This window comes from Diabrotica virgifera, chromosome 2 (assembly GCF_917563875.1).
Source record: "Diabrotica virgifera virgifera chromosome 2, PGI_DIABVI_V3a".
Lineage (NCBI taxonomy): Eukaryota > Metazoa > Arthropoda > Insecta > Coleoptera > Chrysomelidae > Diabrotica > Diabrotica virgifera.
In genome coordinates this window covers 42,062,277-42,086,788 of record NC_065444.1, presented here as the reverse complement: position 1 = coordinate 42,086,788, position 24,512 = coordinate 42,062,277, and the positions used below count along the sequence as shown (strand labels likewise).

Genomic DNA, 24,512 nt, shown 5'->3' with positions numbered 1-24,512 from the left:
ACAGCTATTAGTACCTACAAATATTATTTTTCATACCTAGTATTGGCTGAACAATAAAGATGGATTTCGGCTGCCATTTCATCAGTGTGCCAAAATTATGGATTAGTGTAAATATAGAGGCCAAAGCTCATGATAATTAGAAATAAAAAGATAACAGATGATCAAATCTATGAGATCCCAGTAGAAAGAGTGACCAACCAAATCCCAGTAGAAAGAGTGACGAACTACAGCTGCTAAGATAAAATAGTACTCATCGGAAAAGCTAGATCCACCTTCAGCTGGATAAGGGCCTCCCTCAAGAGCCACAACCTCGCTTTTAGTTTAAAACTAAAAGAATGCGAATGTTACGTATTTTCTGTCCTTTTTACGATGTTGCATACGATCTTAAACGAAGATATGTGCAGAACATTGGAAGACAGAAAACAAGGCACGAAAGTACGTCATGGAGTGATATGGAAGAACACTCTAACTAAAGAAAACAAACAAGGATTTTTCAGGACATAGTGCTGAATATTACCCTACAAGAGCGGAAGAATGGCCAGTGACAACAATAATACGAAATAAAATACGAACAGTTGAATTGGAATTTATGAGAAGGTGTCTACAAATTACCAGATAGGATAGAATAAGAACAGAGGAAATATGAAAAAGAATAGAAGTAGAATGCTCAATTACAAAAAAGTTGTGGTAGTAAAAGTAGAGTCCTGAAATGGTACGAGCCTGTACGAAGAATGCCGGAGCACAGGTGGCCGAAAAGATTACTGGACTGGGACCCGCGGGGAGGAATACGGAGAGGAGGACCTGCTGTGAGATGGAAAACTCACATCGGAAATGCTATAATAGATAGAGACCTTAGAAATGGCGACTGGGAGAATAGAGTGCTATGGAAGACGAAAACGGCAAACTCATAATGGGAAAAAGCCAAGAAGAAGAAAGTAATTCAGCGAACTAGTACGGATTAATATAAATAATAAATTGAATAGAATACTTTGTTCTTGGAAAATATTCATTTTTATTAAAATTATAATTATTCGTAACAAACAAACAAGAATCTTGAGTTATATTCGCGGTCAGACCGACAGACAGCCTAGGTCAAATTTCTCACCTTTAGTGCCATCCTTGGATGATAAGCTTTCATTTAACACCTCATTTGTCATTCTACCTGGTACAATGACGGAGCAGTTGAGTTCACGGACAGACAGACAGACGAACAAACGGACGGACAGACGAAAGTGCATAATTCAACGTTTCCACATTTTGATTGTTCATAACTCAAAAATGATCAACTTTAGAGAAAAGTTACAGAAGACTTTTTTTGTTCCTAATCATTCACAGAACCTAAGATAATGTCTGACTGGGCCAAAAAAATTAATTTGTATTATTTATTTAAAATATTTTTGTAAAAAGTAAATGTAGCAATAACTCTGAAACTGCGACATTTGGGTATAGGGAATGTTACATGAAAAATAATCAATATTTCGTACGAACTTCAAAACGCAAAAGTTCCATTGGAAATAAGAAACTTCATTAGATTTCCATAAAAGCGGAAGATCTGACAACAATGTAATATCGCTATAATATCGGCCACATTAGAAAACTTCCTACTCGTCCCATGAAATATCGAAAAATTAGACATTATAATTATATATTAGGGGTCTATGGAAACCAAAAATAACGGTAAATTGTCTACGGGGTAAAAACGTTTGGGAAATACTGTTCTAAACAGATACTAAATGACAAATTGACCCTTCTAACGAAAATTACAACGTCAAATGCTCACTACGGTAGCGATTTCTATTGTCTTCCCTATAATAAAAATACATCTAAACTGTGATTTGAAACAACTAAATTACACGGCGATCATAAAGCGTTTTAAAAGCCGCCATAAACTTTATTTTGACGGTTATCACAAGTAGCGCTAATGACCTATTTGTTTCAATAATGGAGGCATAAATTTATGAACGAAATAACGCTTTATGGCCACGATAATGACACAAACTTTAACAGACAAATAAAGCAAATTAATTACGTATTACGCCCCTGGGTGGTAATTGGTATCGCCTCTAACGAACTGTGCGTTAGAGCCGAAAGAGAGCGAAGGAGGAAATAATTGCAAAGGTAAATCCACTTTGTAACTTTGATAAACAGGATCAGATATTAAGATCAAACATCGCGCGTTTTCGTAAAATGTGTGTAGAGTAGTCAATTTCAAGGAAAAACCGGAATTTTTCAGAAATCATCATCAAATATTGAAAAAATAAGGTCTTCTCTGAAGTTAGAGTATTATATACCTAAGAATAGGTCAGATGTTGAGAAAACCTCTTGAGGAAAAGAGTAAAAAACTTAGTAGGCCAAAAATAGAGTATTTGAACTGTTAATACAAATAAAATTATTAACTACCTACTGTCGATATGGATCAGTTTCAACCTCCATAATAAACTTAAATATTCTCGAACTAGAAAAAATTTTATTTTATTTTATTTATGAAACTGGTTGCTATCCTCAGCAGTGGTTGCTCTCTACATTTATTCCCCTACCCAAAAAAGTCAATGCAAAAAGATGTAAGGATCACAGACTCATTAGCCTGATGAGTCACACTTTAAAAATATTGTTAAAAATACTACATCAAAGATTATACAAAAAATGTGAATGGGACATCAGTGATTCTCAGTTTGGGTTTAGGCAAGGTTTGGGAACAAGAGAAGCAATAGTAGCAACACAGGTCTTGGTCCAAAATTGTTACGATCAGAGGAAGGACGTATTCCTGTGTTTTTAGACTACGAGAAAGCGTTTGATCGTGTCCAACATCACAAGTTAATGCAGATCCTCAAGAAGCTTGATATAGACCAAAAAGACATAAGATGCATTGAAAACTTGTACTGGTATCAGGCAGCACAATTAAAAATAGACAATTCTATATCCAAATCCATAAATATAAGAAGGGGTGTTCGGCAGGGATGTGTGCTTTCCCCTCTTTTATTTAACATTTATTCGGAAGCCATATTTCAAGAGTCTTTGGAAGATGCAGAATCAAAGTGAATGGAGTATTGATCAACAACATACGATATGCTGATGATGCTGTCTTAATTTGCGACAACATAGCAGATCTTCAACAACTTGTCACTATAATCGGAGAATACAGTAAGCGAATGGGATTAGAGATTAATACCAAAAAGACCAAATTCATGATCATCTCCAGAAACTTGGATGTATTTGAAAACTCCACCATAACACTGAATACTAAGTCCATTGAGAGAGTGAGCAAATTCAAATACCTGGGAACGTGGCTTTATGAAGACTGGGCATCGGACAGGGAAGTAAAACGTCGCATTGAGCAAGCTCGATAAGCTTTCGTAAAATTCAGGAAGGTACTGGCCTGCTCAGAGTTCGACCTTACACTGAGACTAAGGTTTACTAAATGCTACGTGTGGTCGGTGCTGCTATATGGCATAGAGGGCTGGACACTCAAAACGAGGGATATAAACAGATTAGAAGCCTTCGAAATGTGGCTTTATCGCCGTATCCTAAAGATACCATGGACGGCGAAAGTCACAAATGTGGATGTCCTTAAAAGAATCAACCAAGAACGTCAGCTTTTCGAAAACATCAAGAAAAGAAAAACGGCGTATTTGGGTCACATCATGCGAAACGAAAAATACCAGTTCCTTCAACTTATAATCCAGGGTAAAATTGAAGGCAAGAGAGGAATAGGACGCAAGAAAATGTCCTGGCTCCGAAACATAAGGCAATGGACAGGGATTGACGATATACAATCTCTGATACACATTGCAAGAAACAGAGAGTTAATGGAAAATGTGATCGCCAACATCCATTAGTGGATTTGCATTTGAAGAAGAAGAGAACTAGAAAACTGAAAAATGCTCACGTACTTAAAAAAAAACAGGTAGAAAAATTTGCGATCACAAACAGCAGTGGAAAGAATGGGAGAGATACATCAGTGACCTTTTTGACGCTGCTTCTGGAGAAAATGCTACACATACACATATGTACTACCTGTGACAACCAGTTAAGCAAAAGTCCCAGTATACTGAGATGAGAAGTCAAAAAAGCAACACAGCAAGACAGAAATAATAAAGCATCTGGAGCAGATAAAATCCCTTCTGATCTACTTAAACTTACGTACATCACATATTTTGTTTGATAGCCGGATTTCATTAATTTCAACCAGCATTAATGTTATCTATGCCATAGCGCCCTTTCGTTTTTTAAATTGTTAATGGCATTCTCCACTTCCGACTTCCGATACCAGCATAGATTTTTCCGATCAGAGTCAGTTACTCTGGAGCCAAAATGGGTATACAAAAAGTAAATCTCCATAATAAAATATAAGGTCCAAAATACCAAATGCCATAGAAATCTCCCCAGAGCTTTCGAACAGCATACAGGATCGTGACGTATGAGTTTTCGTGTGCATGTCGTCAATGGGTCACCGCCGTCTCAGCGACATTTTCATGTAAAATGTCACGTTTCACCTCATGTCACGTTGTACATAAAGACTCACGTGCCAGGTCACATTTGGGTGCAAAATATAAAATAAATACTTACTCTTTTTAAATTATGAATAATTTTTTATAGTATAGTCAGTAAAATATCAGCATTATAATTTATAATCAACGGAAGAGTCGGAAGAAATTTATTCACAATTAAAAACAGAGGCAAAGAAATGAGACTAGAAGATACAAAAAAGCTAATACAGGCAAGAGCTTAATTAAAAGACGATATTGAAACAGTAGGTAGGTACAAAGATTCACATATCTGGGAGGTAGCTCGGATGGAACAGAAGGATCAGAAATTCAAAGAAGGATAGTAAAGGGAAACGATGAAACAAATCTTATTTTTAACGCACCCACGTGTTCGTAAAATTTCTTTACGAATGTTGCTGTGCATATTTCGATACCCTGCTTGGTCCTGCCTGATGTTACACTGCCTGCTTTGTTCCATCATCTCTAATATTTCTTCTGTCATCACCTCATTATTCATAGTGGTTTTATTTTGAAGAAAAGGGTTGTTCACGTCATCAACTGATTCTTTTATAGCGGTCCATGACTTTTTAACATCATCCACAGTTATCATATCAGATAAATTTATCAGATAAATACCTATTGTTTATGTTTGCTGCATGTGTTTTTCTTAGAAGAGTTCTCGTAGAGTTGTTTTTGCCTTTTCTAATGTTTAATGATGTTTTATGGTTCTTTATTTTGACTGTAGCGAACCTCAGTTTAATATTTGCAACTCATACATTGTGGTTTAATCCTATATCTGCTCCAAGTAATGCACAAACCTTAGTAATAGCGTTCCTGTACCTTTTATTAATTATTATCACGCAATCTATTTGATTCCCTATAATGCCCTGATGTCCTTCTAAAGGTGACCTCCATATGTAAAGTCTCCTAGGCAGTAACTTATACCAAGTATTCGTTATGACTAGATCTTTTTGTTGACAGTAATGTGTTAATCTATCCCCTCTATCGTTTCTTTAACCAAGACCATATTTTCCAACATTATTCAATAATGGTAGGTATATTTCTGCATTAATGCTATTGCGAAAAATGTATGCTATTGTATGTAGGGTAGTTCCCGGTTAGATGGACCACTTTTTTCATTTTGACTTTACTGAGTGATTATTGGCCCAATTCTTATGAAATAAGAACTCTGATGTTTTTGTTCATTGAAACACTGTATTTATATAGACTATTTGTTCAATTTGAAACATTTTTTTAAATGACAAGTGGTCCATCAATCCCGTACCCTCTGGGTTAGATGGACCACAACATAGGGATAGTTGAACCAGTAATTTCAAGGGCATCTTTCAAAGTCTGAACTTTATTGACACAAGGCACTGGTTGTATTTTGTCCAATAACTTTGAGGGAGTTATATTTTCAGATAGGCTTCTTCAGAGAATTCTCCTCTCCAAAAGTAGGCATTTTCGCAGTGCCTACATGTTTTTATATATTAATATTTAATGATTATATATGAATATAATAATATTTTATATATTAATATAATATTATAGTAATATTTAATTTAAAGATATAGTTAAGCCACAATATACAGAGGTTCCACAGTAAAATCACTCCTCTGTCGGCGCTTTGATCGCAAGAAGTAATACCGGCAGTATAGTATGCAATTGGTAATTCACCAGTGGTGGATGCTGGTTTTCCCTGTTAAAATGCGTACGTTTCTATGCGACTAGCAATGCAAGAGTGGGGCAAAAGCGACTAAGAACATTGCGCGGTCGCCATGCGCGACTACAGATTTTACTTTCAATTTTTCGAAGAGTGGTACTACTGTCCGTATTTATACTGTGGTTAAGCCCTGAAAGGAGACATGGTCTAACTATCCCAGGTTTTATAAGTGGTCCAACTATCCCAAATATCCCTATTCCGTCTATCCCTATTGTCAGGGATAGATGGACCATCCCCCCCTCGTTCAAACAAACAACGTTACAGGCACGTTGTTTTAGGTTAACATCATACCTAGGTATGCAGTTCTGCTGTGGTACGCGATCGAAATATTCGATCGGTCCGTCTATTCGCGGTGTGCAAGTACTTGGAAAGGGAAACGAGAAACGACCCTGCGCGAGTCGCGGAGAAATATTGCAACTATCTTAAATAATTCATATTGTCAATTGAAATTGTCAAATTGACGTATATTTCATACCTTCTGTCAATGAAGCAGAAAAATTTTATATTGCTCCACAATATTGATACACCGAGAGAACAATTTCTTTTCTCCTAAAACACCGATTTCTTTGAGCAATATTTCTTAAAAGTTAACATATCCTATTAACTTAAACATACCGGTTCACATATAAAGAAACGAGTTTTTTAAACACAACTCAATAATTTCTTACAGATAATTTCTTCAATACTAAGAAATGCATTAATGGTCACATTTAATTTTCTTATCATAAAGTTTTTATTTCTTAAATTGAAAACTACAAATATTTTGCAGTATAAGAAATATAATGTTAAGTTAATCCATATTTATATTTGTGAACAAGAAATTTTCTTGCAATCAAATAAATATTTTAAACCACAAGAAATAATTCTTCAGAAATATCCTCTGTAGTAACTGTGGTTATAAAAAAAAACTTTGTCATTAATGCCGAAATGTTACTTGCAAAGAGATTTTCTTCCACAAAAGAATTGCGCAGATTAACTATTTATGATTTAGTCGTCAGTGTTTGTCAAGATGGCGTGATATGTTCATGTTCATATAGATGGATTTTTGATTTATTGGTGTTCCTTAAAAATTAACGGATATTTTGAAGGTACGTACATATATAGGTATTAAATAAAAGTAAATTGAGTAATTTAAGATGTAATAATAATATTGTTGCGTATCCGAATGGTTAAAAAAGAAACATAATAGTATCTTTGTATGCTTTTTAGGTATAATGATGGACGACTCTGAAATAAAGGAGCTTATTATTCTAACTGGGAAATATGCCACAATTTAAAGCTGGGACAGAATGATATTAATATATAGCTTCAGAACAATATTAAGAAAGGAGTTATTAACCAACTGCGGGGCCTCCCAGAAATGGTAGAACTTTATACATGTAAGTACCTTTTTAAAAATGTGTATACTTATGTATCAACTATAATAGATTTGTTGAATGTATCGTCTTCTATAAAAATATAAAATACAACGCTATATCAAACATGGCGGGTGCAACGCTGAGGATGTTTTCTGTTAATTTATTTGAGATAAAGAAATCAGTTAGTCTAAAAGAAATATATGTTTATGGTTAAGAAATGTTATTGCCGAAAACCGTGAATTAGTTAATATATATTAAATGACTTAGATGTAAACTAATAATACTTTCCCGTAATAAAATTTCTTAATGATTAGGTATGCTGTCTCTTTTAGATTATAAAAATTAAGAAAACTACATATTATTATGTCTGCTTCAATGTTTTCATTGGTTGTATTTTTCCTCTTGTTTTAGCTAAACAATGTTTATTGTGTGACTTAATATTATACAGATAAATAATTAATATTTCATTAACAAAAAGAAAAAAATAAACAAAGATGTGTAGGTTAAATAATGCCATGTTTGAACTAAATATGATTGATTATTATTAGTATTAATAGTTCATGTGTGGGGCCGTGTATTAGTTTTTTTTTGTATTTCCTAAATTTGTCAAAATAAATATCTATATCTTTATAAAAAACATTTTATTAAAGTAAGTTTACTCTTTCTACATAACGATTTTGTTTTAGTGAATTGCTGATATACAAAGTGCTATTAACAAAAGAAGGAAAATTTGACGAAGTTGGATTTGCCTCTCCATCCTTTTATTGTTGTGTAGAAGCCAGTGGTTTAAGAGTGGAGAAAATATTTGTATGTAGTAATAACGTTTTATATATTGTTTTATTAATAAATAATGATTTTACCTTAACACAATGATTTATTTCGCCGTATGTAATATCACTTTATTTTCAAGAAATATTAACTTAACTCTAAATATACGTTTATCTCTGCGAAATATATTTCTTAACATTAAATATATTAATTATTAATAGTAAAATAATAATATTCCTTACTAAGAAATATTATTGCTCAGAAAGAATAGTTTTGTAATGTGTAGAAAATATATTTTTATGACTAATAAAATTAATTAACATCAAGTGTAATTTCTTTCTGATAAATGGGTTTGAAGTTTGCCAGAAAGTGATAGTTAAATCATGTTTAAGATATATTTCTTTGGCTATAGTAGAATTTATTTGAAATATTTTAGAAAATTATATCTTACATACAAAGATATATTTCTTAGGCAATATGCCAAGTCGATCTTTCTTAGATATTAATAAAGTTTCTTTATGTCAAAAATTTTTTTCTCTCGGTGTATGATATGCAATTATTATATAAAGGTAAATTTAATTAATTGTATTTTGCTTGCAGTACTGCATTTTAATAACTAATTTTATTTACTACATACAATTGTTGATGTTTTCATAACATAACCTGAATCTTATTTTTTCTTCTTATTATTTTTTTGGACTATGGCCTTGACAATTATCCAGTAACCAGGACTAATATAATTGGCCAATATAATTAAAAGTGCGAATAATAGTACAGAGTGTAGAAATAGAGGTCGCTTTGCCGAACTTGCACGGTCCCAATAACGGTGGTTCATATATCCCAGACTTACCCTATTTGTTTTAAATGAATATTGATATCGCATATAAGTTTAACATCTTTCAATTGGCTATTTTATTGTACCCCTGTTTAGACCATGTTTCCTAACGAATTCATGCATGTTCTTGAAAAGCCTCAATAGCTACCAGAATGGATCTTAGCGCTATTTTACGTTTCCTCGTAAGAAATAACATGGTGTGTCACCAGAAAGTACACCGTTCTATCACAGCCTATTTACTGATCTGTTGATCGAATATCAGATATTTTTTCGGTTTTGATACAATTCCCCTGACGCCCCATATTTGTACGTAAACTGTCCGCGGCCGGCGACATCATCCACTCATCTCAAATTAATTTTCGATGAATGTCGCAGTGAATGACAACATTTTCAATTAACAATCAGCCGCGACAGAAACTGAGTGATTTTTCTAATTAACGATCTATGGTCGTCAGTTTCCAATGAAATCGCTAAAATCGACCACAAGTACTTTCGTAACAATTCCAATTGCATCGCCCGTCGTTAACAAGCACTGTTTTGGTGTTTCTGCATTCGTGCGAATGTGACAGTCAAAAGCTTTAAAGCTCGTTCTTGATTAAAGTAACGGTATTTTGATGTTTCACAATAGCTTTAGATTTCTTCTTCTTCTTGATTTGCCTATCCGTGACGAATGTTGGCGATCATCATGGCAATCTTCACTTTATCTGCAGCAACGCAAAAAAGCTGGACAGATGTTGTGTTGAACCAGGTTCTGAGGTTCTTTAACCAGGATGTTCTTCTTCTTCCTGGACCTCGCTTTCCAAATATTTTTCCTTGCAGGATGGCTTGTAGTAGGGCATATCTGGATTCATTTCGCATAATGTGTCCAAAGTATTCCAACTTTCGAGATTTGATGGTGGTTAGCACTTCTCGGTTCTTCCCCATTCTTCTAAGAACCTCCTCATTTGTGACCCGATCAGTCCATGGGATTTTAAGAATTCTCCGATATAGCCACATCTCAAATGCTTCCAATTTTCGGCACATATCCTCGTTCAAGGTCCATGATTCAACACCATAAAAAAGGACAGAGAAGACGTAACATCTTAGCATTCTTACTTTTATACCAAGAGAAAGGTTGTGGCTCTTGAAAAACGCCCCCATACGGTTGAAGATTGATCTAGCTTTTCCGATGCGCGCTCTTATTTCTTGGTTATTGGTCCATTTTCTTCATTTATTATGGTGCCGAGGTAGTTGCAGTGCCTCACTCTTTCTACAGGGGTTTGGTTGATATAGACTTGACCTTCTGTTTTTCTTGCTGACGATCATAAGCTTTGTTTTCTTTACGTTTATATTGAGTCCATATTGTTGACTGTAATACGTGATTTTGTCCATGAGGACTTGTAGGTCTTCTAGGTTGTCCGCAAATACTATGGTGTCATCTGCATACCTGATATTATTTAGCCGGTACCCGTTTAGTAGAATACCTTTTTCAGTTTCGTGCAAAGCTTCGATAAATATTTTTTCAGAGTAAAGATTGAAAATTAGGGGGGACAAAATGCAGCCATGCCTCACTCCACGCATGATTTTGACATATGTATTCGGTGAGTTCACCGTCAACTCTGAGGTTTGCAGTCTGATTCCAGTAAAGGTTTCTAATTATTTTCAGATCTTGGTTGTTAATTCCTGCTTCTTTTAGTATTTGCATCATCTTGGGGTGTTGTACTCGATCAAACGCCTTCTCGTAATCAACCAGACATGCGTATACGTCGCAATTTACGTCTCTGCATCTCTGGAATAAGACTTGTATTGAAAACAAAGCCTCTCTCGTACCAACAGCATTTATGAACCCGAACTGGTTGGGCGAAATTTGACTTTCACATAGCTTGTAAATTCTCGTATGGATTACCTTTAGGAACAATTTTAGGAGATGACTCATCAGGCTTATCGTACGGTATTCTTCGCACTTTTTGGCTCCTGGTTTTTTTGGAAGTGCAATAAACTCAGACTTCAGCTATTCTGTTGGTATTTGTCCAGTGTTGTATATGTTGTTGAATATCTTTGTGATTATTGCTATTGATTCGTTGTCCATCAGTTTGAGTAGTTCTGCTTGTATATTATCGGGACCTGCTGCTTTGCCATCCTTTAGCTGTGTTATGGCAGAATAAACTTCCTGCTGTAATATTCTTGGTCCATCATTTACCTCTTCTTCTAGCTCAAAGGTGTTATCTCTTTGGTCTTCAAATAGTTTTTCTAGATATTCTTTCCACGTTCTAATTTTACTCTGTTTATCTAAGATGATGTTTCCGTCAGAATCAGTTAGATTTCCTCTCTGTCTCCGTCTTAGTCCACCTGTGAGTCCTTTTACTTTACTATGTACATTGTGACTATCCTACTTTGATTGTAGAATCTCAATTTCTTGGCATCTCTCCATTGCTTCTTTTTCTTTCGCTTCTCTAATTTTCCTTCTTATTGATATATTGATTGTTTTGTATGTGTTGGGATTATATTTTGCATTTCTTCTTTCGTCCATTAGTTTCAGGATCTCATCTGTCATCCATGATTTCTTCTTGGTTAATTTATCTGCCTTTAAGTGTCTATCCTTTATATTTTGAACTATTTCGGTCATCTGTTTGATCATTTGTTCTTCGTTCGATGCGTCTCTAATTGCAGTCACTTGCTCGTTTAACGTGGCTTGGACCCTCATTTTCGTGTCAGGGTCTTTTAGCATACGTAGGTCGTATGATTGTGATTACTTTTTCTGCACTATTTTGAGTTTGATGCGAAATACTTCCACCAGTGGAACGTGGTCCGTCTCTAAGTCTGCTCCAGGATAAGTCTTGACAGATGTAAAGCTGTTAAGCTTTAGATTTGCCGAGTTAAATCTCTGAGGAATCCAATATTATAAAATAAGTTTGAAATTAAAAAAAACGAGATGAAAATACGAGCATTATCATAACGAAAACTTTGTTACCGGTTAGCAAACATAATTTCTATAAGTATATGTATTTGTATAATAATCAGTATTCGATTTTTCGACTTTCAGATCGGTTATATCGAATTTGCTACGAGATATCGAACTGGCAATATAATATTCGGAATACACGTAAAAAACACAATCTTCTTCTTCGTGTACCATATCCTTTTAGAAAGTTGGTTGCCATCACAGCTATCTTAATTTTATTCACCGCCACCCTAAATAGCATGCTTGTATCAATCCATACCAATCTCGCAAGTTCTTCAACCATTAAGTCATTCTTCGTTTTGGACTGCGTTTGCCTGCTATTTTCCCTTTCTTGATATTTTGTAGGAGCCAAATAGAGGTCACCGTGTCCTTTTCAATTCTGATGGACAAACTCAACGGTTTCTTATGGATTTTTGGCTGCTGATTACGAATTTTGAGGGTTAATTTCGATCCGAGTGGTCAAAAAAATTGTTATAAACAATTTAGTTGTTTATAAATTGTTTGTAAGGCTCTGGCTGATAAACTAAAAGAGATAAAAAGGGATATTTCAAATAAAATTTGTTCGGTAATAAAAAACAAAGAAAAAATCGTTTACTAAACTTAAATCCAACAATTAGAACTCAAGATATTGTAAAATTAGTGCACAATGCAAATTGCAAAATAAGTATTTTTCGAAGCTTTATCGATCGCAACTTGTCTCATTTTAAAGCTTTATAAGGCCATCGGTACATAATTCGCAAATATTTTACGGGCATCCCTACTTTTTCTGTCTTTACACGGCAAATTACGTGTAGTAAAATTCACAATGGTATGGATATGTAAACATTACTAGAATGTCATTCTACTTGAAAATGTCATCATTAATTTAAAGAGATGGCGTTTGAATGTTCTTGGATAAATGTTATTATTATAATTGCAAATTATTAATTCAGTTAATAAATGTGATAATTTTTTCACTAACTATGTATTCAGTGATTGTAATAATTTATATGTACAACAAAAAGTAATACTCAATCGAGAAAAGAGGAAAAGTGTTAAAGTGATTTTTTAATAATATATTGTTATGGAACGCTTACAATTTTGAACATCTTTAACAACAAAATACTTGGATCACAGAATATATTATCCTGATGTATTCTCTGCTTGGATCTTCCACAAATAATACACAATAAATAACTTTTTATTAAGTTCACGTCTTAAATTAATTATTTATCAAATACACTATATATCAATATTATTTAATCAACAACTCAAAATATTCCCGATACCATGTCAAATATTTAAAATTGTCACTGTCTGACTGGCAGTATGCTGACAATATTATATTCGACTGAGTGCGTTGTATGACAAAGATAGATTTGGAAATATTACCACGGACATTGTGTTCATTTTTTTCGAATCCTGAAAAAACCAATAAATGTTTTTGAAAAATTTAAACGCAGAATGAAAGACTATATTATTACCGAGGGCCGAAAGTCCCTTAGAATATATAAAAAGTTTATTTTGAATAAGATATTTTAAATTAAATATCACACTAAATTTTCTCTTAGTTTTTCACCCCTGTAACTTATTAAAATAAACATTATAGAAGTTCTCAGGGACTTTCGGCCCTCGCCAATAACGTAATCTTTCATTCTGCGTTTAAATTTTTCAAAAATACTTATTAGTTTCCTCAGGATTCGAAAAAAATGAATCCTCATTTGAATAGCATTGCAGCCGAAAATACGTACCCATCCTCTTAATAGACTTCTAAACAGAGTTTGTTAAATTACTTGATCTTCATTTGTTTTAAAGTTACACCCATTTGAAGTAATAATTTTCTTAAAAAAATTGTACATTAATTTGTTTATAAGGGTCTCAAGTAAATTTAAGCTATAAACATTTATACTTTAATTAACAATAATCATAAAAGAACTCAAAAGGAAAAATTTGAGCTTACGAAAATGTTTGTAAGTTTATTTTTGGCCAAGATATCGATATTTTAATAGTGCGCTCTGAGGCGCAAAATCGGCTCACCGCGTAAAGGTTCACGCGCTAACTTCTCGATGCAAATTATAATTTCTATGTATATATATATATATATATATATATATATATATATATATATACGTTATCTTCATTCTTCATTTTTGAAGATCCTAATAAAATTTATCATATAATTCTTATAATTAAATCAACATACTGTACCTCGTATCACCTTTCATTCTATTTACTTTGTCTTCTATTTTTTGTACTAAATGAGAAAAAAAACATTAAAAATTAATATTTTAGAAATAGAACTAAAAAGTAAGTTGATATTATTTTTTAATACTATTTTTACAAACTTTTTGTTTCATGCATCTGAATTGAGATATGCAGGGAATCTCAGCTTTTTTACATCTGCATAAGCAATTTTTACAGTTACATGGTGGTACTAAGTCTGTTCTTGTAGGCAGTAAAACTAAAACTTTCTGGGGTTTCAGAGTCTAATTATCTATATGATATAGATATAATCTATATCATATAGATATCCAGTGGATAGTGGATAGTATCCATATAAAGTGGATCTAGTTCTTTTGCAGCATCATCAAGGCACAAGTCAATTGTATGTATGCCGCCACAACATAAAAGCTCGTTTTATATGCAATGATGATGTTGCAAAATAACTCGATCCATTACATATTGCCTCATTTGCATGCGTAGAAGCCGAGTTACGATCGATAAAGCGTCGAAAAATACTTGACTGTGAGCCGATATTGCGGCTCATAGCGCGCCATTGAAATATCGATATCTTGACCAAAAATAAACTTACGAATATTTTCTTAAGCTCAAATTATTCCTTTTAAGTTATACTATCTTTATTATTAATTAAAATATAAATGTTTACAGCTCAAATTTATTTGAAACCCTTATAAACAAATTAATGTACAATTTGTTTAAGAAAATTATAACTTCAAACGGGTATAACTTTAAAACAAATAAAGATAAAATAATTTAACAAACTTTGTTTGGAAGCCTATTAATGAAGTTTTAAAATGAGACCTTCTAAGTCTCATTTTCATGCGTAAAAACCCAGTTACCATCAATACAGCTTCGAAAAATACTTATTTTGCAAGTTGCATTGTGCACTAATTTTACAATATCTTGAGTTATAATTGTTGGATTTAAGTTTTGTAAACGTTTTTTTCTTCGTTTTTTATTAACGAACAAATTTTATTTGAAGCATTCTTTTTTATCTCGTTTAGTTTATGAGCCAGAGCATTATAAACAATTTATAAACAATTAAATTGTTTATAACAATTTTTTGACCACTCGGATCGGAATTCACCCTCGAAATTCGTACTCAGCAGCCAAAAATCCATAAGAAACTGTTGAGTTTGTTCATCAGAATTGAAAAGGACACGGTGACCCCTCTGGCGCCTGGACTATATTTTGTAGCAGCCTATATTTGGGACCACCCATTACGTGTCCGGTGTACTCCAGCTTTTTCTTCTTCAGGCTTTTTTTAATCTCAATTTTGCTAAAACCTTCGATTTTGTATTGTAGAGTTTCGAATCTTGTCCATCCCCAAGACACTTTTAAAATTCTTCTAAAGCACCACATTTCGAAAGCCTCTATTATGAAATTGTAAAAATAAATCGACTTGAAGCCGATGAGCCTGGATAACTTTCCGAGGACATGAGATTTCTCTACCCTAACATTTTCACCCATACGCTTTGGTCTACTTTCGTCTGCCAAATGATTCAGATATGTGGAAATAATTAACTAATCTGAATCATTTGGCAGACAAATGTAGACCAAAGCGTACGGTATAAATATTGCTAAAGTACATCTCATATTTCTGGAAAGTTATCCAGGTTCATCGGCTTCAAGTCGTATTATTTTTACAAATTTATAATGTAAATTTCATATTAAATACAACCACTATTTGGTTTTGGGGCTATTTAGCAAGTAAATCATAACCATATTATTATTAACGGTCAAAATTTCACCAATATTTTTCAATTTTCATTAAGTGGGGTTACATAATTTTAGATTCACTGAGGTTGGACTGATAAATCCGAAAACCTTCATAATGTAATCCATTTGGATTTTTTAGAATTTTAATTCTTGATTAAATTATAGAGAAAAGTAACCAAATATGGAATAGTGCCCTAATATGGAATTCCTTGATTTCTCCGAAAATATAAGTCGGAAGCGCACTACAAGACCATCCTCTACTTTAGTCGCTCTCTTTATTATCGTATTCACACCTCTGTGTCAGATGCGCGAACGATACGTGTCTGACAGGCGCGTTTTGTTTTATCGTCTCGCAGAAAATTTCAAAGGTAAATATATGAGTATTATTGGTTATTATGCATGAATACAGACTTATTATGCTATTGCGTATTAATATCAATAGTACCTTTATTTTGATATTTTATGACTTTCTGTAATTAAAAAATTACGACTTTAAAAAATGTTGATACTAGTTTGATCTAATGTACAAATCCAAATATGGACAGTCGTTGTTGCCTAATTATGGAATAGTGGATTAAGTGTTAGTGGGCTCATTATGATTGTGCTGATCCAGAGTTTCATACATGGATCTCTCATGTCTGCAAGTGAAAGTTACTTCTTTCATTTTTCACAATTTTCTTACTTAAATTTATTTGATCTCAGATGTTTATATCTATTTTGTTATTGACATGTTGGTTTATGCCTATATTCCATATATGGGTACCTATTCCATATTTGGTTACTCATTTGTGATTTTATTTTATTGTTCGATTTTTTTGTTAATTAAGATATTTAATAGAAGGCTTTTAATTACTACATAAAAATGTATGACTGATGTGTCATAACATTAAATTGTTTTCATTTCTATAAAGGTATTATTCTATATCCCCAAAACAAAATGGTATTTCATAATTGGCGGCTTTCCTCTACCAATTACAAAAATGAGTCTTTACTTCAGGTTAAAAGTTATTTGTACCTGTTTTTTACATTTTTCGTCAGCTTTGTTTCTACACACAATAAATGAAAGTGTCGTAATCCAATAGAACATTAATTAAAATTAGTTGATACGATTAAAGTTATATTCCAACTACACATTGTATAAAAAGCCCCATCTCTAAATATTATCGTCTGGCAGTTGATTAAATGCGACAATCAAAATAAAACCGTATAGATAAAGACAATCGTCGTGGATTACTCAAATAATACACCCGATTCGAAGAAAATTCATGGTGGATTATAATAATACCTGAATAGAAACGTTAGTACAAGATTTATTCTTTCAAGTATTCGTTTGTTAACGATTTTATTTCAATCGAGAAGTTCTTGGAAAATTAAATAAATTGATTTTGATATGATTTTTCTGGATGTTTTAACCAAACGTTTTTACCTTTCAACCTTTCGTGTCTATATCTACAGGCATTTCTCGCGTGAAGTTATAAAATTCTTGATATAGGAAATTAACGAAAAGGATGAATACCTACCTTACATTAGCGAAAGAATCTCTAATAATAATTCCAGAATGGTATTGTCTTGCTATTTACATTCCAATAAGAAAACGATAGGAAAAGAAAACGAAATATTAATACACCATTGGACGACGACAGGCGGATATAGAGGGGGTCAACGGGGCTTTAGACCCTCCTATTGTATTTAGTCTCTAAATATTATTTTTTACAGTTTTACAATTATAGGCCGTTCCAAGATGCTGTCAAAATTAAATCAATATGGCTACTGGAAGGCAAACATTGAATATTATTCTATCAGGTTCTTATGGTTTTAGATCATTTTAGTTGTTGTACAAAGATTAATTTAACATTTTCTCTGGAAGTATTAATTTAGAAAGATAATATGCCTCATTGGTGTTGTGTTTTGAAGTGTGAAATGCAAAGTAATCGTGATAAAGTTAGCTTTTACCACTTACCATCAGTGCTACATTCTAAGCACAAAACTGAACCAATTTAACTAAATAAGTTATAGTTATCATCTGAGAGACAACAACAATGGTAAAATGCAATAAAATATAAAGATTTTACTAGCAAAATGGAAATTCCCCTGTAATCATCTTATATCTGGTAAGTTACAACATTTGAACATTAACGATTTTTGAAGATGTTAACAGTCTAATCTTGTAGGAAAACCAGCTGACTTAACTGATAATAACAATCCAGATTGGGTTCCTTCAATAAATATGGGGTATATAAACACAATGAAATGAGTTCCCCAAAATCTAAAATGGGAATTAAGGTACCAAAGGAGAATTAAAAGAAAAGGGTACCTACAAGAAAAAATTGCTTTTTTATTCCTCTTGAAATGATTTATAAGACACTGGACTGTCTTATATTCTACAAATACTAGGTAGGTCTATGATTTTACACATTTTTCATTAATGATACATTACTGTTACTTTAGTAGATTTAGAAACAGTGGATAGTTAGTGGTAGATTATTTGGTATAAAAGCTAGTTTAGTAGAAGACAAGATTTTGCCAAATAGTCAAACATATATTACAATGGAAAAATTAACAAATACATTTTATGTCATTAACATTAACACAGGATTTTAAATATCAGCTTAAGAAATTAGCTTTATCTTGTGAAAGTATAGAAAATGATGATGCCAAAACTAAAAATTATACTGGTTTAGCAAATTACAATGTTTTTAAAATAGCTTTAAAGTATATTACACCATTTATCAAATACCATCAAAATACTGTTTTGTCACCAAGTGATCAAGTATTGCTTACTTTAGCTAAACTAAGCTTAAACTTAGATTATAAAGATTTGGGATATAGGTTTAGTATTTCACCCTACCCGGTATCAACTTATTTCAAAAATACTTTGTATATAATGTGTCTTAGGTTAAAAAAATTTGTGTTCTGGCCTGATAGAGATATTTTAAAGAAAACTATGCAAAATTCACTTAAAGAATCTTTTCATGGAAATACTACAGGTATAATTGACTTTGGACGAATGTTTGTATGAAACGAATTATTTATTGTTCTGAAGCTAGTTATTTGAGGCATTTTTGTAATTAACTATTCTAGTTGGGAAATAAGCCACAATTTAACTTAAAAAATAATTTTATTAAGCTTTCGACTTCCAAATCAGACGTCATTGTCAAAATACAAAATATTATTATTTATGCATATTATTACCTGTAAATATTTCTTCTGATTGTTAATTGTAAAGGATTGAAAAATTACCATTTATTTTATTTTTTTTAGAATCAGCTGAGAGAAGTGGTCTACAAAAACCCAGGAAGGAAACGGAATATGTGGCTACGAAAGGCAAAAGAAAGGTTTACAAAGCAAATGTGACACATTTTTTTGAAATATTTAGGAATATCAGTAAATTGCATTAAAAAATGTATGAAAAGATTTTGTTCAATAAAAATGTTTATATTTATCAAGGATGTATTAATTGGTATGGCCACATATCGTCAGTGATGTAATAATACATCCTATCTGTTTTTTCATGAGTTTCGTAAGAGAGACTAAAAACTTGTCTTAGGGTCACCTCCTGTTTTCATATGATATTTTTTGACTTGTTTTTTTCCTAGTAAATTAAACTATCTATGAACTACAAAACAAGTCAAAACTTACATATGAACACAGGAGGTGACCTTAAAACATGTTTTTCCATCTCGCCTACAAAACTCATGAAAAAACAGATAGGAGGTATTGTCACATCAGCAAGGATGTACAGTGATGAGTGCCCTAATAACCGGCAAAATAGCACAAAAAACGGGCAACATATTTAGTTGTGAGATAAAAAGAAATGAAACTAGTCGAGCTGGGAAATTTAGCGAAATTAACCTTTAAATTTTATTTTATATTGATTGTTTCCCACCTTTACACATATCAGAGGAGTATGTCAACTAAAACTGTCACTGTGACAGTGGTAGTTTCCAAACTCGTCTGATACGTCTGAATGTGGTACACAATCAATACAATCTAAATGTATAAGTTAATATCGCTAAATTTCCCAGCTCGACTAGTTTCATTTCTTTTTATCTCACTACTTAATACGTTTTCCATCTTTTGTGCTATTTTGCAGGTTATTAGAGCGCTCATCACTGTATTTCTGGTATATCCAGGGAATGTCTACAAAATATATTTTGAATGTCCAAAGAACATTCGTGGACATTCATGGAATGTTCCAATAAGACGTTCAAGTAATGTTTAAAATGCTGACACAGGATTTTCCTGGGATGTTCAGGAAACGTGTTTTCGGGGATATTCCAGGAATTTTTCAATGTCTGTGTACCTTCATATGGAATATTTTGGTGTTATTAGCACCGCACTCCACTTGCGATTTGTAATCAGGAAGATTGAACACATTGTTTCAAATACAAGTCAATCCATTTGTAACTAAATAATCATGGATTGACTTCTATTTGAAAGAATGTGTTCAATCTTCACGACTACAAATCGCAAGTGGAGTCCGGCGCTTAGAGCTACTTCCTCTTCGGTATTATGTATTATACTACAGAAATTAGGAACTTTCCTTCTAAATATATGTATGCATCTTGGCCATCAAACATTTTTTTAAGGGGTTATACATAGGTCTTAGGGGTCAAAAAAGTGACTTTTTAAAAAAATTATATCTCGAAAACTAAAATTTATTTTTATTTATAATTGGAACATGTAAAAGTATAGTACTTAAGGTAGTCTCAAAAAAAGTTTCAGCCAAAAATATTCATGTTTGTAGAGTTTAAGTTTTTTTGCGGTGGACAGCAAAACTAAGTCCAGTCTCATTTGAAATAAAAAAGTTTCTTGTAGTTTATACCTCTGGCTAGTAAATGAACGAAGGAATTAAAAAAAATGAAATTTGAAGATTTTACATAAGTTTAAACACATTTTTGACCCCAATTTTTCTCATTTTTAAAGTAGTTTTTTTTTGATAAAACAAAAATGACCTCATCTAATAAAAAAATCTTTGTTCATTCACTAACCAGAGGTATAAACTACAAGAAATTTCAGATGAGACTGGACTTGTTATGCTGCTCACCACAAAAAAGGGCTGTTGTCGAAAAATTGCAGTCAACTCTACAAAAATGAATATATTTGGCTGAAATTTTTTTGAGTGTACTATACTTTTACATGTTCCAATTATAAATAAAAATAATTTTTAGTTTCCAAGATATAATTTTTTTAAAAAGTCACTTTTTTTACCCGCAAGACCTATGTAACCCCTTAATAACTGCCTTTCCATGCTGTAGCAAACTTAACAAATTGTTGATTTCAAATTGTAACAGTTAAGTTTTGCAAAGTATGCTGCCCTCTTGTATCTTCTGTGTTATCTTCATCATACAATTACTTCATCTAAAAACTTTCTGCGATATATTCATTTTGTTGCTAAAATTATTTCCTGATCCATGGGTTGAATAAGCGATGTATTTTTTGGCAAAAACATACAACTAAAGTTGCCATGTTTTGATCATAGAATTATTTCAGAGGGATGAGCAGGAGCGTTGTCTAAAATCAAAAAACATTTCACCTCTTCCGGCAGATTCTCAGTTTCTTCTCTTGAAATTTTTTCACTGCAGGTACAGTCGGAGAAATGAAAGAGTACCCATGAACGATCACATATTATTAACATAATTAATCTATCTCTATCGTTTGTTATTTATAGAAAAAGAACAGCAAACAAAATATGTGATTGTACCTGTTTGACGTGACCGTTCATGGGTATTCTTTCATTTTTCCGACTGTACAAATTCTTTAAAAGGTCAATTTTTTAAGATATCTGGGGTGAACCACTATGATGAAATTATTTATTTTTATAGCTCCACAATTATATACAAATCCTACCTCAAAATATTTGTAAGAATTTAAACTCTTGAATGCCTTCATTTGTTGACCTGTGTAAAAACTATTACTAAGCTCCAAATACAAAAAAAACTATGTCCATGTAAGTAACTATATTTGTCCATGTTGTCACCCTTGAAAAACTTTTTCTACTGTAGGTTAACTCATACCCCTTGAGGGCAAATGGATCTATATACCAAAAGCTTTTGAAAATATTTACTTATGTTTATTTATTCACTGCTTACAACTAAATACAGTCGTTAAAGTACTTCTACAGCTAGAAGCTACAGAAGTCAACAGCAAAATGTTCGGAAAATACAACTATAAAAAACTATTATACAACGATTAAACTATTATATAAAAACAATTATATAAACCACTATTTTATAACAACAATAACTATTTTATAAAAAAACTATTAAACGTAAAAAACTTAAGAAACTCAATGCGGTACAAATATAAATAATTTCAATGTTTGCCTTCCAGCTTTCAATTAGTGTCATAAACGTCAAAGTCTTGAAATGGCCTATTGTCTAGACTTCAGCAAAAAGAACATCAGTGGTATAAATTATCATTTTCTGTAACTATTTTATGCAGAATGCTTGATTCGAATTATTAATTTATGCAACAATATGTTTTCCATATTTTAAACAATTAACAGTATGTCAGAATGCATTCACACAACGGCCAAGCCTACATATGTGGCAACATTGGAACATTTAATACAGTTTATTCACTGTTGTAATTCGGTTTGGGTGTATTAGCGGTATTCAAAGACCATCAGATCCAAAACGACATATTCCTATGATTTACTGTAAAGAGGCCGAAATCATTAGACCGAAAGCAGTAGACCGAACTCATTAGACCGAAAAGCACTTTAACAAAACCTCACTAGACCGAACAGTAGGAGACCGAAAAGCAGGACACCGAAAAGCATTAGGTACATAATACAGGGTGTTCCATCAGGATTGAAATCTGAGCAAGGGTAACATCAACCTCCCTTCACCTTTTATTCTGGCTTAGGACTGGCAGCACAAAGTACTGGCTAGTTTAATTTATAATTCCTTCACCTTCACTAATTTGTTGAACGGATGAAAATTATTTCATACCACACTGTACAGAGTAACAATTTACACAGTCTATATATAAAATAATACAAAAAAAGAATGTATGTATACTTTGTTCGCACGTAAGAAGTTATACTTCTATTATAATATAATCTAACTTCATATTATGATTTCAACGAAATCAATATACCTATATACTTTAAACAGTTTTTTGTATTGTATTTAAATATTAAACTAATTTTAGAAAGAACAAAAAGAATACCAAAAATTAAAAACAAAATGGATGTGACTTTGAACATTCGATCCCTAGGCGAATGCTCTACCGATCAGCTACCACCGTTTTTGTATTCAATCGATCATTTCTCGGACATAATTACAATCACGGTGACAGATACATTAATTGAAAATAAACATTTTCAATAATACTTATTAGAAGGAAGACAAATCCACAGACATAAAAATTATAATAAATATATTTACTAAAAACTCTAATAATATATTCAAATAATGAATATATTATTAGTGCTCTAATATTGTAGTATCTATAGTTCTAATATGTAGTATATTTTGTTGATTGCAGTATCTTTATTACAATAATAATATATTCTTTTCACGCACACCTTATTTGCGCTACATAACTTAAAAGATGTAGCGACTAATACCATACTGTCGGTGTGCGCATGCGCCAGGGAATGTAAAAATTCACCCTCGTGCCTAAAGAAGTATAACTTCAAAAATACAATAAACAAGAAAACAGATATACAAAATCTTAGCATAATTATTTACTGCAATCTTCTTTAATTATTTATGTACCATTTCGGTCTAATGAGTTCGGTCTACTGCTTTCGGTTTAATGATTTCGGTCTAATTGTCGTGTACCTATTCCTATATGGATGTCAATCCCAAAAAACCATCCAATATTATACCGTGGGCTGCCAGGCGTTTGCTGCAACTGAATATAAGGAACGGCATGACTCAAAAGGAAAGTGCCTTTATTAATAAATCGAGGGGTTCGAGCGAAAACCCGATAACTAACAAAACCATTGTTTCGAGATAATCGCGATTAAAGATTTTAGGAAATTTGAAGATGATTTAAAATCGTCATAGGAAGTTTTATCAAATATTTGTTATAGCCAAATGGCACAGAATTTATTATTTAGTTAGAATAATTTAGTTTACGTTTAATTTATAAAAACGTATCTACAAAAAAAATAAAACGTGATATTTATCAGGTTTTACCTCGTTGAATAAGTATAACATATGACTTTATTGGTTTTTATTTTGAATTTTTGTAATTATAAAATAAAATTTAATTGAATATTCTTCCAACAAAAATAAATTAATCTGCATTCTTTTTAGAAAATTAAAAGGTAAAATGTGTCTTCTTCCGATTCTTCTCACATCATTACGTCTGGAATTCGATCTACTGGATCTACGATATAATTAACGGTTTTTGAATTTGTGATTCAAGCATGCACCTCTTCTGGAAAATATTTTCTTGGCACATCTTTATCAAATCCGTTTCCTTTCCTTCACTTATTGGAAAGATA

General features: G+C 32.4%; 1 protein-coding gene and 1 long non-coding RNA gene across 2 annotated transcripts in view; one reads left to right on the top strand and one right to left on the bottom strand.

Annotated features, from left to right (window-relative positions):
• The window catches only part of LOC114329137 (peripheral plasma membrane protein CASK-like), a 642,784-nt gene that overhangs the window by 271,394 nt on the left and 346,878 nt on the right, over positions 1–24,512 (bottom strand). The window lies entirely within an intron of this gene.
• LOC126879496 (uncharacterized) lies at positions 17,772–19,490 on the top strand. The gene is made up of 2 exons (XR_007696073.1): positions 17,772–18,442; positions 19,310–19,490. It is a non-coding gene; the product is annotated as an uncharacterized LOC126879496 (long non-coding RNA).